Source organism: Ursus arctos, unplaced genomic scaffold (genome assembly GCF_023065955.2).
Source record: "Ursus arctos isolate Adak ecotype North America unplaced genomic scaffold, UrsArc2.0 scaffold_7, whole genome shotgun sequence".
In the NCBI taxonomy this organism is placed as follows: Eukaryota; Metazoa; Chordata; class Mammalia; order Carnivora; family Ursidae; genus Ursus; species Ursus arctos.
In genome coordinates, this window is record NW_026623089.1 from 2,041,737 (window position 1) to 2,057,139 (window position 15,403).

Below are 15,403 nucleotides of genomic sequence, written 5' to 3' on the forward strand. Positions count from 1 at the left end.
TCCAAGCAGAGCTAGTGAGATGCCCGGGCAGACCCCCCAAAGAGGCAGCCCAGGAGCTTGGGGGTTTCTCTCCTCTTGCTCCGAGGGTGCTGAGGAGAGAGGCCTGACTGACAATGACACAGGTCTCTGCAATTCTCAAGACCCTCGTGACAATCCTGCCAGTCCGTAGACAAGCCCACCAGTGTGGACGGCCAGAACGGCACAGGACACAGGCCCTGAGGAGGCTGGAGTGGCTACCCTGTGAGCAGACAACTAAGGAGACTCCATCAACAAGGAAGGGACACAGACCCTGGTGCAGGCTCTGGCCAGTGCCCTCCCCTCCACACCTCGGAGACTGGCCTGTCCTGGCCGGGACCTGCTATGCATGAGGCGAGCTGAATCCATATGGTTTTAGTGGAGCCAGAATAATCAGGTCAGGGAGGGCCAGGGCTTGGGGGAGTCCCTGAGGCCAGAAGACTGTGGTCAGTGGGAGTGCCTCTTGCAGACTGTTCCCTGGCTCTCTCCAAGCTCCCCGCCTGGGCTGAACCCAGGCCCAGAACCCAGGATGAGACGATGGAAGAGGCACTAGCGTAGGGCCCGCCCAAACTACCAGTGCCGTCCAGGCCCACGAAATGGGCTGATGACCCAGGGTGAGCGGGTGAGCACCCTGGAGACCACGCGTGTGAAATCACACCTTCCCATCAAGCTGCGGAGCAATCCCTCCGCGTGGGGGGAGACCGTCCCAGCAGCAGGAGCGCTCAATACCTGGTTTCTGTAAGCGTTTCCTTGACCCTCCCCCAGGCCCCCTTGGCTGTTCCTGACTCCTCCTGACTGTCAGAGCAGCACTAAAGACAGCTCTGAAAGTTTTACTGTGGGTCAGAAATGACCCAGTAGACACCAGATGTAAAACTGTGAGCCTCCGTGGGTGCATGCAATTTTGCTGAAAGAAGATCTACACTTTTAATCCAATTTCCAAGAGGTCTGTGATCCCCACCCCAGAAAAATAAAAAATCATTGGCTCTGACTTTTGCACACACACACAAACACAGAGATACACACGCAGGGTTTCCTTTATCAGCAGTTATTCTCATTGGCCGAAGGTTCCCGGGCCCCCTGCTGCTGGCACCATGTGTGATGCTAACGCCCTTGTTCTCAATGGCAATCTGGAGTGTTCTAGCCTCAAGGTCAGCATCTCCTCCTCAACCCCTCCAAGCTGCCAATCTCATCCAGGCATTTTATTTATCTTACTTATTTCCTTGCCAAGAAACCATGCAGGAAATGTTAATTCAGCCTTTGAACCAGAGATTTTACATCATACTTGCCTCTAAAGGTGACTATGTGTGGTGACTTAGGGAAGTTTTCCAGACATTCCTGGAGGAATAACATGACTTCAATAATTAACAGGTTTGTATTCTTCTAGAATTCTGTGCAGAGGAGAATGCCCAACAAAGCCCCATTTCTCTCCCAGTCCAGACCAAACACAGTACAGCTGCGTCCTCACCACTGACAGCTGGTTCAGAGGCTCTTTAAAAAGAGGAGCACAGGAGACCTTCCGTGTGTTTTGCAGGTGAGCATCTGCTGATGCTTTCAGGACACATCATCAGGCTGCCGCTGGGCTACGCGGTCCACCGCTTCACCAGGCTTCCAGCCTCTGAAGAGCCCAGCCCAATCTCCCTTCTCCAGACTCCTGCCCAGGTGGGCATCCCTGTTCCTCTTTCCTAAGCTCTGGAGATGACACTGCTCCGCAGAAGAAGCTGTCCCGGGGAGCAGCCCGGATCTCCAGCTCACCTTGTGTCTCCTCTCCGTCTCCCTTGACCCCTGACCCTTGAAATGGTGACCACACCCCACTGGCCCAGGCTGGTCATCGACCACCAAATGACTGGTGGTTAAACATGTGCTGGCTGGCTTTCACCCAGGCAATTTTATGAACTCAAATTCATTAGGCAGAAGACAGAGGCTGCCATATATTTTAGCACCTGATTTTAAGACCTTGAAGGAATTGCACTTCAGGAAGCAAATGGCCCATCTCACCATATGTCAGATTTGGAAGAAATCTACAAGAGGGCTGACCTCCGGTCCTCACCACTGGCCTGTGTGTGGTCTCTTACAGCAGGGAGTGTAGCTCTCTCTCACCTGTCCACCTGGTTGTACCCAGGTGAGGACCAGGACACAGGTGTTTACAGATTTATTAGTAAATGAGACAATGTGACTTAGACATGGGTCCCTGCCTGCTGGCATATTTAACATTCTGAAACTCCTGGTCTCTCTGTCTACAGGTTCTAGCAACTTCCATGGGGTGCAAGTGGATATTGTCTTATAAATTATCAGCATGTAAAGCTATAAATTCCAATACTTCGAAGGTGATTTGGTGCCTCCTGCACTTAGGAACAGCAGCAAATGGCACATGGTGCCATGTCAGTTGGATCTGGAAGGTGGCTGCTGGTCTTTGAGTGTGGCCCCAGAAGACGCAGCTTCACGGGATGGAAACAGAGCTAGCACTCCCACCACACTGAGCAGGGAGCTCTGGGGAGTCTCAGCATGGCTTGCGCTCATCTGTGCAGGTGGTGGGGCAGGGGTCCCTTCCGGAAGGCCCTTGGGGACCCACCCTAAAGCCTCTGGGCCCTGCTACTCTTTCATGCAGATATTTTAGATGAAATAAAAAGCTCTTCTGGTTGCTCTTGTCAAGGTCAGGAGGGCCTTTCCTTGTCACCAAATTTATGTTCATTCCTCAGCTCTTACCTCATTCAGTCTACCACCTACACCTCCAACCTTGGCTCTTTCCTCCTCCCTTCACCCTCAGCGCTGGGCTCCCAGCTCCAGGTCTCTCATGGATCTTCTCCTGCATCACAGCTTCTGTCCTTGTGCTCTGGACCCTCCCCATCCCACTGGCACTGAGGATCCACCTGGAACTTCTTCCCTTCTCTGCCTATGCTCATGCCCCAGGTGATTTCTGTGTATAGTGCCATGGTTTTGCATACCATTCCTTTACTACAATCCCAAGTGTAGAACACCAGCCCTGCCCTCTCTTACCCTCTATACCCATGGAACTGATGGCCCTCAACATTGCCACCTACATTCCCAATAGATAGCTCTCCTGCAACATTCCCCAACTCGAGAAATAGGGACTTTATTCTTCTAATCAGTTAAGGCAAAAGACTTGGCTTCTGGTTGGGTTCAACCAATGGATCACTAGCATGAAATGAAGAGGGAGGAGAGCCAGGTCCATAACCCTGGCTCTTGTTCCCTCTCTTTGACTCTTACAGTGGATGTGTGACTATTGCCACCACTGGGCAAACCTTCTACCATGGCTACAGTTCTTACCGGTTCCTGGAAACACTGTTCTTTTCTTTTACTTCCTTGGCCCTAAAGATGTAAATGTCTCGATGCTGTTTCCAGTCTCAAGAGCTCTGTCATTGCTGCTGGGCTCCCTTAACCCTTCAAAACAGCTCTGCAAATAATCCCTTCACTAGCTGTCTTTAGTTAAACCCTCTGAGGCTGCTCTCTCTACCCTGCTGGAGCCCTGCCTGATACAACCTACTTAAAATAGTGCTTGCTTCTATATCTGTCTGCTTTTGCCTTATTTTTCCTTTAAACAGTTTGCAGTGTGTATCATATAGTTACTGCTTCATCAATTTATGTCTGTCTCATTCACTAAACATGTAAACCATATGAAAGCAGAGACTTGGTCTCTCGTTTCCTTCTGTGCACACAGAATGGAGCTTTAACATACTAGATACTCACTCAGTAGATATTTCTTGGGACATTGAGCATTTGAATGAATAAATAAACCCAGTCCCTACGGGTGTTCCTAATCATGAAAGGCAAATTTTAGGCACTGTTCGTCCTCTTTGGGTTATGATTTGTGGAATACAGATGTGGCGCAGTGTATCTAATTCATTCATACATTCATTCACCCATCCTACAAATGTTTGTTGAGTCCCAGGTCTCCCCTTAGAGCAACATGCTAGGAACCAAATGGTGGGGTCGCTGTCCACAGTGCTGAAACATCATTCCTTATTAGATTGGAGATACATCTTTTGGAAGCAGACCCCTGTACTCCCTGCTGTTTTCACACAGTATTATGATTCTCCTTCCACTTCCTATTTGTTAAGCTTTGAACCCAAGTGTTTCCAGCTTGAAAACTGGGCCTTTCCCATCAGGCACTGCTGCCTCCTGAGGGCATATCAGACCTGAGGTCACAATCCTGGATCTTGAAGGGGTAGCACATCCACAGTCCTCCCACATTCTCCTCCTCTCATGACTGCTCTGTGTGTCTACATACAGCACACTGAATGTTCCCATTGTGTAACTGATACACTAGCCTCCATGGAGCCTCTGGCTCCTACTAGAAACCCTCAGCCTGCAAATGCAGCTGGAACACGGAGGTAATTTGGTGAGCACGGTGGAGGAGCTCCCAACTACCCTGGCCTCATTAACGTTGGAGTTGTGGTGCTAATTAAATCAATTGCCCAGATGGCTTGGCAAATTGCTCAAGCCTACACAGAAAGGAATCTCATGTCATTATTTGGAGCAATGATTTTTTATGAATAAAATAATTAGGAAAAGATATGTAAGTGGAATATAATAATCCATTAGCAAAAATTATACCTTTGTCTTTTTTTGTTCTAAATGTGAAATGCTGAGGCCCATAATGCCACTCACAGACATCCTGAGTGTTCATGAAAAAGACATAGAAAAATGCTGCTTGGTGTCAGGATTCATAGTCACCATCATTATTTAAGTGACTGGATGTTCAATTTTCTACCTGTCAAGGAGGATACAAGATTTAGGGTGCACATTTGGGCGAATAAAGTTCTAGTCTCAGGTCAGACAGTGACTTACCACGTGGTCCCAGTTAAGCCACCGGAGACCCACCTCAGCTTCGGGGAGTAAAAGGGGCCACGGAATTACAGACAGTGGCATGCATTCCAGGGATGTTAGGCATTTGCTGTACAGTGTTATCTGAGATATACTGAGATGTGCAGTGATTAGGAAATGAGCTAAGCCCTGATGTGCTGGGTTCTGTCACGGGGGATAAAAGGCCACTGGAGGGTTTTGGCCAAGCAGAAGCAACAGGGCTGGGAGAGTCAGCTACATGTGAACAGGAGCCAGTATCAGGGCAAAGCCCAGGATGAATGTCTTCAGATACCCCAAGACTCTGATATCCTAGGCTCCCTAGAAGCTCACAGCATGACGTGACCTCATTCACAGGAAGAGAACAGGGCTGGGATGGCTGCATTCACACATAGGTGCAGAGAAAAGTTCCAGAGGGATGTGCAAGCATGTGGCAAGTTTGGGGAAATTATCCAGGACTGCTAGATGTAGGGAGTGCGGCTGGGTGGATGGATGCGAATGCACCATCTAATGAGCAAACCCCAGAGTCATGTTGATCTCACATTTCAGTGAAGGGGCACTCATTTCCTCATTGCATAGGTCCATGGGTTCTGCGATAACCCTGCCAGTATGTGCTGATTTACTTATTTTCTAGTATTCACACCAGACTCTGAACTTCTGCATCTTCTCTGCATGGACCTCCCCTCCTCCAGTGACCCTGCATGCCTTCATCACTCTTGCCAGCACCCCTGACACACGCCACCTCCAATCACTGCAGCCCCTCAGTAATTTCAGGTTCAAGCATCAATCTGACCAATGTCTTTAGCTCAACCCTGCATTCCCCCAGTTCCAATAATCCCCCGCCTCACTGTCATCTTCAGCCCACTGACGGCTTTGCTTTCTTCCATCTGAGTGTCTGCACTCTGCATCTTACTCAAAGTAAAGCCCTCGGTTAAGCTTTACAGTTATGGTAGGGCATATGCCCAGCTTCCTCATCCCTCCTACCTTTGCTGGGCTGTTTGGTTAAATTACAACCAGGTTAAGTTCAGTTCTCTGCCCACTCTATGTCAACTGCCTGCATCACTGAATGTAACTGTACAAAACACAGGTCCATGCTAACTGGCTCTGACTTCAAGCTCACTGCCATCAAGAGCACCCTGATGCTTTCCAGAAATCCTCAGTGTAACAGATAAAAGATTAGTATCCAAGATCTACAAAGAATTTCTCAAACTCAATACATGGGAAACAAATAATCAAATCAAAAAATGGGCAAAAGATATGAACAGACACTTTTCCAATGAAGACATACAAATGGCTAACAGACATGAAAAAATGTTCAAAATCATTAGCCATCAGGGAAATGCAAATCAAAACCACATTGAGATACCACCTTACGCCAGTTAGAATGCCAAAAATTGACAAGGCAAGAAACAACAATTGCTGGAGAGGATGTGGAGAAAGGGGATCCCTCCTACATTGTTGGTGGGAATGCAGGTTGGTACAGCCACTCTGGAAAACAGTGTGGAGGACCCTTAAAAAGTTAAAAATTGAGCTACCCTATGATCCAGCCATTACACTACTGGGTATTTACCCCAAAGATACAGATGTAGTGAATAGAAGGGCCATATGCACCCCAATGTTCATAGCAGCATTATCCACAATAGCTAAATTGTGGAAGGAGCCGAGATGCCCTTCAACAGATGACTGGATTAAGAAGTTGTGGTCCATATATACAATGGAATATTACTCAGCCATCAGAAAGAACGATTACCCAACATTTGCAGCAACATGGACGGGACTGGAGGAGATTATGCTAAGTGAAATAAGTCAAGCAGAGAAAGACAATTATCATATGATTTCTCTCATCTATGGAACATAAGAACTAGGAAGATCGGTAGGGGAAGAAAGGGATAAAGAAAGGGGGGTAATCAGAAGGGGGAATGAAGTATGAGAGACTATGGACTCTGAGAAACAAACTGAGGGCTTCAGAGGGGAGAGGGGTGGGGGAATGGGATAGGCTGGTGATGGGTAGTAAGGAGGGCACATATTGCATGGTGGGCTGGGTGTTATACGCAACTAATGGATCATCAAACTTTACATCAGAAACCAGGGATGTACTGTATGGTGAGTAACATAATATAATAAAAAATTATTATAAAATTAAGAAAAGAAATCCTCAGTGTATTTTTCATGGCATATTATTCTCTTACATACTCTATGCTGCCTCCTGAAGTAGCCAACGCCTCCTTTGTTTCATGTACATCCAGCTGACCTTGCTTCCTATGGCAACAAGAAAGTAGAAACAATCAGAATTAAATTTCCACTGCCTCCCACTACCACATCTACCCTCCATCTGAATTTGTGCCCATGTACCTTACCTACCCTCCAGTTGCAAATCCCAGGTCCTTCTCTCATGCATGAGTCCTGCCCGTCCCAGCACAGGACACTGATAATACAGTTTTTGCCTCTCCCCTCAGCATTGGCCAAAGTTCCCCTCACTGCTGGGTCTTCCAGTCAGCACAGCAACATGGTGTTACTTCTGTAGTCGTAAACAAAGGGTAAATTTCTCTCCTCTCTCCTGCAGCTACTGCTCTATCTCCTTCCCTCCCTTGACAGCACAGTTCCAAAAATGCCGTCTGTCCTCAGTATCTCTAATTTCTTCCGAACTTAATACAAGAAGGTTTTGGCCCTCATCACCCTGCTGATGCTACATGCATCTGGATGAAGCAGAGGAGGTGAAAAGGAGCAAAAACAGTGGGTGCCCCCCAGCCTCAGTGTGTGCTACCAGTACCCCCAGGGCTTAAACTCCAAGCCATGGGATCATACTTGGTTCCCTCCTTCCCGGCAACTCCACATCTAAGCCATCAGCAGCTTGTCAGGTTCTGCACAGCCTGCAGTAAATCCCGAACCTCTGTCCTCTCCTCCACCACTAGACCCGCCACCTTCCTCCCTGTTCTCTCAACTTGCCTTCTCCTGACCCCTCGTTCCACACAGCAACAACAGCAAGTTTAAAAAATCTGAGTACAAATCATGCATTCGAACACCACAATGCCTTCCCATCACATTTGGAAAGAACTCCATCTCCCCACCATCCCATGGGGTCTAGATAGCACGACTTCTGCCTGCTTCTGAAACTCCGTCCCAGACTTGCACACCAGGCGTGCTGTTCCAGCCTTAAGATCATAAGCCTTCTCTCCTTTCCCAAAACAATGCAAACTCATTCCCACCCCAATTCCTTCAGGTCTGAGAGTTCCTATTCAAAATGTCCTTCAGTCCCATTGTCCCATCTCATCATTCATGTCTTGGTTTAAAAGTCCCCTCTTCACAAGGTTTCCCTGACCACCCATCCATGGGTACCCATTGTCCATCAATATCCTCCACATCCATCTCTTTCCTTCTCCTTAGAGTTTTGTTCCCATCAGAAATATCCTACTTATTTTTCCTGTTTTCTTCCCATCTTTAGAGGAACAAAAGATCTACGAGGGCAGCTACCACGTGGTCTTCTTGGATACAGCATCCCGAACCCTACAACAGTGCCCAGGACAGCAGACGCTCAATCAGACAGGCTGAAAAAGTCCATAATGGTGTCAGTTATCCCTCATGCTTCTTTAGAGTGTCATTCCTGTGCTAAGCGTTCACTCAATTCTCACAGCTATCTCACAAGGTGATGCCATATTATTCCAACATGACATATTGGAAAACTCAACCATGGAAAGAGGTGTAACTTGTCCATATACACAGAGCTAGTTAGCGGCCAAGCAGAGTGGGAACCTAGGTTTTGTCTACCCCACGACCCAGGCTGTTTTCACAAATGTCGCTTGAGACTAAAAAATGGTGGCATCAGATAATCGGGTATAACTTTGATTTTCTTCCCTCCCTGGAGCAGAGAAACTTGAGGTTGATTAAATGGCCTAAACACCAAAAAAAAAAAAAAAATTAATGGAACAAAACACATCATGGGAGGGTCATTTCAATTTTTCTCCAAATGGTTTTAAGCATAGCTACTAGGTCTCGTATTATACTGGTCAAACAGAGGCCAATTATGTTTTAATCTAAAAAGTACTATTCTCCCTTTAAAAATTCATGTTTTTAAAACACTTTCCAAACTTCTTTTTTAATGCTGTTTGGCATCATGAAGGAGGAAAGCAGCAAGTCGATGTCACAGTCTTCATCATGACCTAGAAAAACAGTTGCGTTAAGCGCTAAGCCACATCCTTGGGTACGATGTAATTACTTCCCCAGGAATATGCATGTTGACAGCTGTAAAGTACTCTGTGTTCTATCACGCTAATCTAACAATGCCTTGCAGACAGCAATGGCTGCTCAATATTTTATTTCAACTTGCAAAGCATCGTATACTTTATTTCATCAAAAGCGTGCTGTCAGATAACAGGATATCGTCCGAGGAACTCAACCTGCATGCACAGGGTCCGCACAGTCCCGTCTCCTCCTCAGAGCTTTGTGAAGGTCGCACGTGTTTGCCAGGGAAGCAAATATATCCACTCTCCAGGTGCGCAGACCAGGTTGAGGCTGACGGAAGCTTCCTCACGCGGTCCTTTGTCCTGACTGCATGTCCGCTGCTGCTGTCTGCGAGATGACTGTGCGAGACTCACCGTCACCTGGTAACAAGGACGCATGTCACCATCTTCCTGGATGGATGTGTCAGGGCCACAAGACAGCATGAGAAAGGCTCGCTCATGGGATTTTGCCCAGGAGCACGTGCTCTGAGAAAGGGACTGCAAGGCCTGCCCAAGACAAATGCATTATTCCAGGTACTAAGTGTGGGGAAGCAGGCACGCTAATGGGAGTGCTGGCAGGCTCTTCCATCCCGAACGGATGGCGCTCCCCTTCCGGTCATCACCCTCGCCCGCCCTGTCCTTACGAGTCTCTCTCCTGCCCCACGGGGATGCATTAGGCTCAGTGCAGTAAAGATGACAGTCAGTAGTTTCAAAAAGACAAATCAACACAAATTCCCTTGTAACCAGTTTTTCTTTTTCCTATCAGAGAAAGTCAAGATAAGCCAGTCATGCGGAAAGAGCATTACACTCAGGGTATATATATGATTGCAAGAGTTTAAAGATATTTTCTAGTTATAACTATAAAGGAAATTGCCCTCATAGCTTCCCACTTTTCTCGGCACATTTCTATAAGGACACGACATTTTCTCCGAAGGCACAGACACCCTTGATGGCTAGGAGCTTGCGGTTCTGTTCCTAATTACTGAATTAATTACCTCTGAGTACAGCGACGTGCTTCCCCTGGATGAGTGCTGTTTAACTTGGGCTGTGGCATGCATGCACTCAGCACGCGCACCGCTGCCCTCCTTCGTTCTCATAGAGCGCGTGGGGTGCTGAATGAGGCGGGCTGGTTATTAAGACCACCGCTTTGTTCCATTTATTCAACAAGGAGATTTTTTCCTTTTCTATAGTCAAAATTTGTTATTTTTTTATTCAGTTTTCTACCATGCAGTGAGTCTCCCCAGTCTCACTGCAATGTTTTCAGAGTAATTATGACGGTTTTCCCTCAGCTCGACAGCCCCGCACATGCAAAGGCTTCTGATGTCCTACATCAGGATTTCCACTGGGGCCCTGAACACGGTCCTCAGGACCGGTGTGGATGGATGGGGCCAGGCCCAGGAAGTGGGTCCCGGGGTGTATTCCCGGAGTGCAGAACTGGGGGCACGGGGCGAGCCACTTCCTGAATCCCCGAGGAGAGACAGGCGCTGCCCGAGGGGACATGCTGCTCCCCAGAGATGCTCAGATGCAGGTGGCGAGCGTTCATACATAATGCAGTGCCCCCCCCACATGTGCAGCTCCTGCGTGGGTCACCTCAACAATAAGACCTCTCTAGAGAAACACGTGGGGAACGTAGCGAGGTTGTAGCATTAGGAGCAAGTAGGCTCTACTCCAAGGCCTGAGATGAAGCCCCTGTGGGGCTCAGGCAGGTCACCTGCTCTGTCTGGGGTGAACCAGAGGGCATCATTTCCAGCCCTGCATTTCTGGGAACCCAGGATGATCTTTGGGGGAGGGAATGAGAAGCACAGTCCTCTTGCTCACGCTGTTCCAGATGGGGGGCCCAGGAAGACCTGAGCAGGGGTGCTCCTGCCCCACCTGCTCCTGTGGTCAGGAGGAAGTCCCTCTCCCTGCAGCCCAGATGGGACAGCTGTCCTGAGGGCAGCTGCCAAGCTTCCAGGAGAGCCTCAGCTCCCTGCAGCCTTCCTTACCTGCCTGAGCCCAAGCGAACAGGCTCCAGGGACGATTCCATTTCCCGTAGACCAGCATGGGCCTCCCGGGAGTGGGTTAATGGCCCAGGGCCTGGCAGGACGCTAGTGACCCGAGGCATTCCTGGTACCTGCTGCGCCACTCACACCAGAGACCCCAAGTCAAGGAGAGCTTTGGGGACGCGTCCTAGGTCTGCTGCTTTTTCAGTTGCTTACGTTTTCCCCAGGGCAGCTGTAATGGAGGAGTTCACAGGCCAGCTCGGTGCGCCCCTGTGAGAAGTGCTTGCACATAGTGAAAGGGAGCTTGCTGTGACAACAAGCAAATGAAAATAGGCCCCAGCTTGGGCTGCCCATCTGAGGCCAGAGCCCTCATCGTGTGAACCCACTGCCCCAACCCTGTGCCCGTCGCTGAGCAGGACTCCAGTCCTCACTTGATCCCAGAAGCCATTCCTATTAGTGTGTAATTTATTATCACATAAACCCTCCTTCACTCATGAAAATGGGCTCTGCCATCTTGGTTCTGCCAACAGCTCAGGACACTGCAGACACCCCTCTTCCTCTTTTCTCCTGGGGTCTGACCTTGGATAACCTTTAGAATCCTAAGAATGGCCTTATAGCCTTCCCAGGGGTGCATAGGCAAACATTCTCCCTGCAGAGTGGGAGTGACTGCATTTCATGGAGCCCCTGTAAGAACTGACCCCTGATTCCTGTAAAGTATTCTGGCAGGATGCCTAGCCGCCCTGGGAGCCTGACCCCCTCTCCTGTTGACTGAAATCCCAGGGCAGGAACTATGTCTGTGTTCACTGTCCCCCGTGGCTCTGCATCGTGCACAGACGTGCTTCGCTGCCCCAGGGGAGCCAGCTGACACAGAGCTGTCCTGGCCCCAGGAGGAGGCTGCTCTTTCCGCAGGCCAATCCCTGTGGATCGCAGGACTGCTGTCCACATGCTGTCCACTCCTTGCCTTGTTTGCGGTAAACCTCTGGATCCTTCTGAGGTCCCGTCTGCTCTGTTTTCTCTTGTCTGCACCTTGGCTTCGTCCTGCTCACCAGGACATCAGTTCACACCAGTGACCACAAGAGGCGTCTCAAGGTCTGGCTACCAACACCACTTAGAGGCCCACGGAGGCTCTTTATTAAGTCCCTACTGTGGCCCTTCAAAGGCAACTCAGAACTCTCCTTCAGGACACTCCCAGCCTCACCGCTGTTGGACTGTAGGGGCACAGGGATGCCAGGGAGAGAGGACAGAAAGATGGCATCCCAGTACCGGAAGCCAGCAGAGCACGCATCCCACTGGCACTGCAGCTGCCCGCGGAGGCTCAGAGGGGTGAAGAAAATCAGTGGCTGCCTCAGTCCTCACAGGCTGCTATAAGGAAACCATCGTGGACTAGCTGACCCACAAACGACACACGTGGATTTCTCACCATTCTGGAGGCTGGAAGCCCGAGATCAAGGCACCGGGAGATTCGAGGTCTGATACGAGCCCTCTTCCTGGCCATCCCGTCCCATGTCCTCCGAGGCTGCAAGGGCAGGAGAGCTCTCCAGGTCTCTTCTCAGGGCGCCGATCCCCATCACGGGCCAGCACCCTCATCATGTAATCCCCTCCCAAAGGCCCCACTTCCCAACATCGTCACCTTGGAGCTTATGTCTTGGTGTACGAATCTGGGGGGACACACAGTGGGGTAGGATCTGGTCCCGGCGTGCCTTGCCAGGACTGCGTCCCTGGCTGTGTTAACTGCGCTGGCCCCTCCCTGACACAGGCCTGTCTCCCACATGCGCCTTGGCAGACCCGGGACTCCTGAACGCCCGCAGTGCCCCTGCTCTGGGCCACAGGGCGGACCCCGGCCCTCTCTGCCTGCAGCTGGGACAAGGCGCACAGGACAGCAGGGGGCATCCTTGAAGCTCAGAGACGAGCCGGAGACACAGATGACGCAAACTCCACCCCTTAGACTGTTTGTGGGTGGATGGCCGTTGTATCCACTCAAATCCCAGGAAGGGGCGGGGAGGTGGAGAGTACCTCTCCTCTACAGTTGAGAAAAGTGGGTCTTGGAGCTCTCCTTTCTCCACAGTCGCACCACTGCTGGTGGGCCAAACAGGGATTCGAACCCAGTCCTCTGTGATCGACCCTAACTATCAGACCTCTCACGGAGACCAGAAGCATAGTCGTGGTGGCCCCACTCGGAGCATGTCCTTACGTTCCTGAAGCTAAGCCTCCCAGGAAACTACCTTCACAACTGGGTGTTGCTGCATGTGAGAAACAGGAAAAATGGAGGAGCTTTTGTTCTTGCGTCAGTGAGAACAATGAATCACTAAGCCGATGGAAGATGCGGTCATCTTCATTTCAAGCACGGTTTCAGAGCAAAGCTTCCACCAGGCTCCATCCCGCAGACTCTTACTTGCTTTGCAGAAGAGGGTCCACGCAGCCACGCAGGGCGGAACTGGGCCATCATCCCGGCAGGAGGACTGCACAAGCTCTTCCAGTGACGCCACCTTCTGTGCTCAATGGTCCCTGGAAACAAAGGGCTCCTGGAAAGACATGCTTCCCTTAAAATCCCCAAACAGATGCGCCTGTGAGTCTTTGAGCAAAGAGCCTGATGAGACCGTGAATGGGAGCTTAACTCCCCTACCTGCCTCTGGAGTTGATGTAAAAATGAGCAATGATTGTAATCCTGCCCTGCTCAACTCCGTTTTAATTGAAAGTTATGTCTCAGATCCCTGCCTAGCCGGACTCTGCCCATCTCCTTCCTTTCGGCGTGCGTGGATTTATGCAGACGCTCATATGAAAAGCTCCACCACTTCCCATAAATATGCACAGGTTTCTGTTTGTTTGTACAATAAATATTACCAAGATCATAAGGAAATTAAAATGGAACTTGAAGACGGCTGTCCCCTGTTGATATACCCCACATGAATCACGTCCTCGGGAGCGCTGTCCCCCAACACTGCAGATCCGCGGCTGTAAATGGCGCAGGAAAGACTCTCCTAATGGATTTATGGTTTATCAGCGAGTCTCAGGGAAGTGGAGACGGATGGGTTCTCTCCAATATAGTATTCATTTGCAAACAATCGACTGCAGTTCGACGTTGCAGTCTATTTGTTTTGGTAAGCTGGAGAGCTAGCTATAATTCACTTCAGTTTTAAGGACGAGCATGTTACCTACAAAGACTCAGGAGCTACAGCCCTGGGTGTTGAGTCATCGGGAATATTTGTAGAGGCATTTTTAAGGTTAAAGGTCAATCTTACTTCTTATTCATCCACTTTCTCCCTCCAGAAGAGGGACATGGCTCTAAGGATATAGATTTGGATAAAATCAGATTAAGAGCATAAATTAAAATGGCTTTAAAGCAGAAGCACAACTTGGGGATTATTTTCAAATGGGGCCATGAAATGGGCAGTGCTCTGCACCCCGGTCCTAAGCAGCTGTGACCCTGACCATGCAGTCAGCTGGGGGCCGCACTAGGCCCGCAACGTCAGCCCCATGCAAGCAGAGAGGCTGCCCAACTCCCACTCCTTCCCAGTGTCTACAAGCGTCCCTGCCAAACGTAGATGCTCAACAGATATTGGTCCAATCATGAAAGGCAACATTCCCACAAGGGGCTCCACCCGTTCAATCTCACGGGACCACAAGTGGGAAGCATCACTCACTCTGAGGCTCCCCAGGTCAGTGTCCAGCTTGGGCTCAAAAGTAGGTCATTTGAATCCTTTGTCAATAGACCCAAGACGGTCCGGGGCTCTATCTTAGTGCCTTTGGGGATCGCTCCAGACTCAGACCAAGAACACCAAGGAGAGACTTTCTTAGGGCAGAGCACTCCGGAAGTGCAGGCTGAGTGTGGAGTCGATGGCACCTGCCACGGCCTGAATCCGCTGGAGGCCCAGTTACCCCAGGATAGTTCTCCAAGGACACCACTCACACAAGAACATCTGTTCCACCCAAGTCTGTCAGCGGGATCTGCGTGATGGCCTGCAGGGGCCACATCACCTGAAATGTGGACGTGCCCACCTCGTGTGCCTCACGCCAAGGAACTGGACAGGACTCCACATACTGGAGGCTGGAGGCTGAGAAGGGACAGGTTGAGAGCCTCAGAGGGGAGTGAGAAAAGGCCAGTCCAGGGGATTAGGTTACAGCTGCCCTTTGAGTCCCCACTTGGAAGACATGGCAGCCAGGAACACCATTCTGGTGTGAGAGGAAGGGTTCTCGTGGCACGTGTGTGGAGCACGGTGGTAAAACGTGCTTGGGGTGATAGAGGTATGGGCTGGCCACTGGAGCCCGACAAACTCCGCTGTGTTCCCTTTGGGCCCACCTTGCTCTCCTGGAGAGTTTGCTGGGTTCAGGGGAAAACAATCAGACAGGTGCACCGTGACCATGCACAGAACC

At 50.0% G+C, this 15,403-nt stretch overlaps 1 long non-coding RNA gene across 1 annotated transcript; it reads right to left on the reverse strand.

Annotated features, from left to right (window-relative positions):
* Positions 1 to 8,892: 8,892 nt before the first annotated feature.
* LOC130543024 (uncharacterized) lies at positions 8,893 to 14,277 on the reverse strand. The gene is made up of 3 exons (XR_008958021.1): positions 13,425 to 14,277; positions 12,453 to 12,548; positions 8,893 to 9,431 (listed from the first exon to the last, which is right to left on the reverse strand). It is a non-coding gene; the product is annotated as an uncharacterized LOC130543024 (long non-coding RNA).
* Positions 14,278 to 15,403: the final 1,126 nt, after the last annotated feature.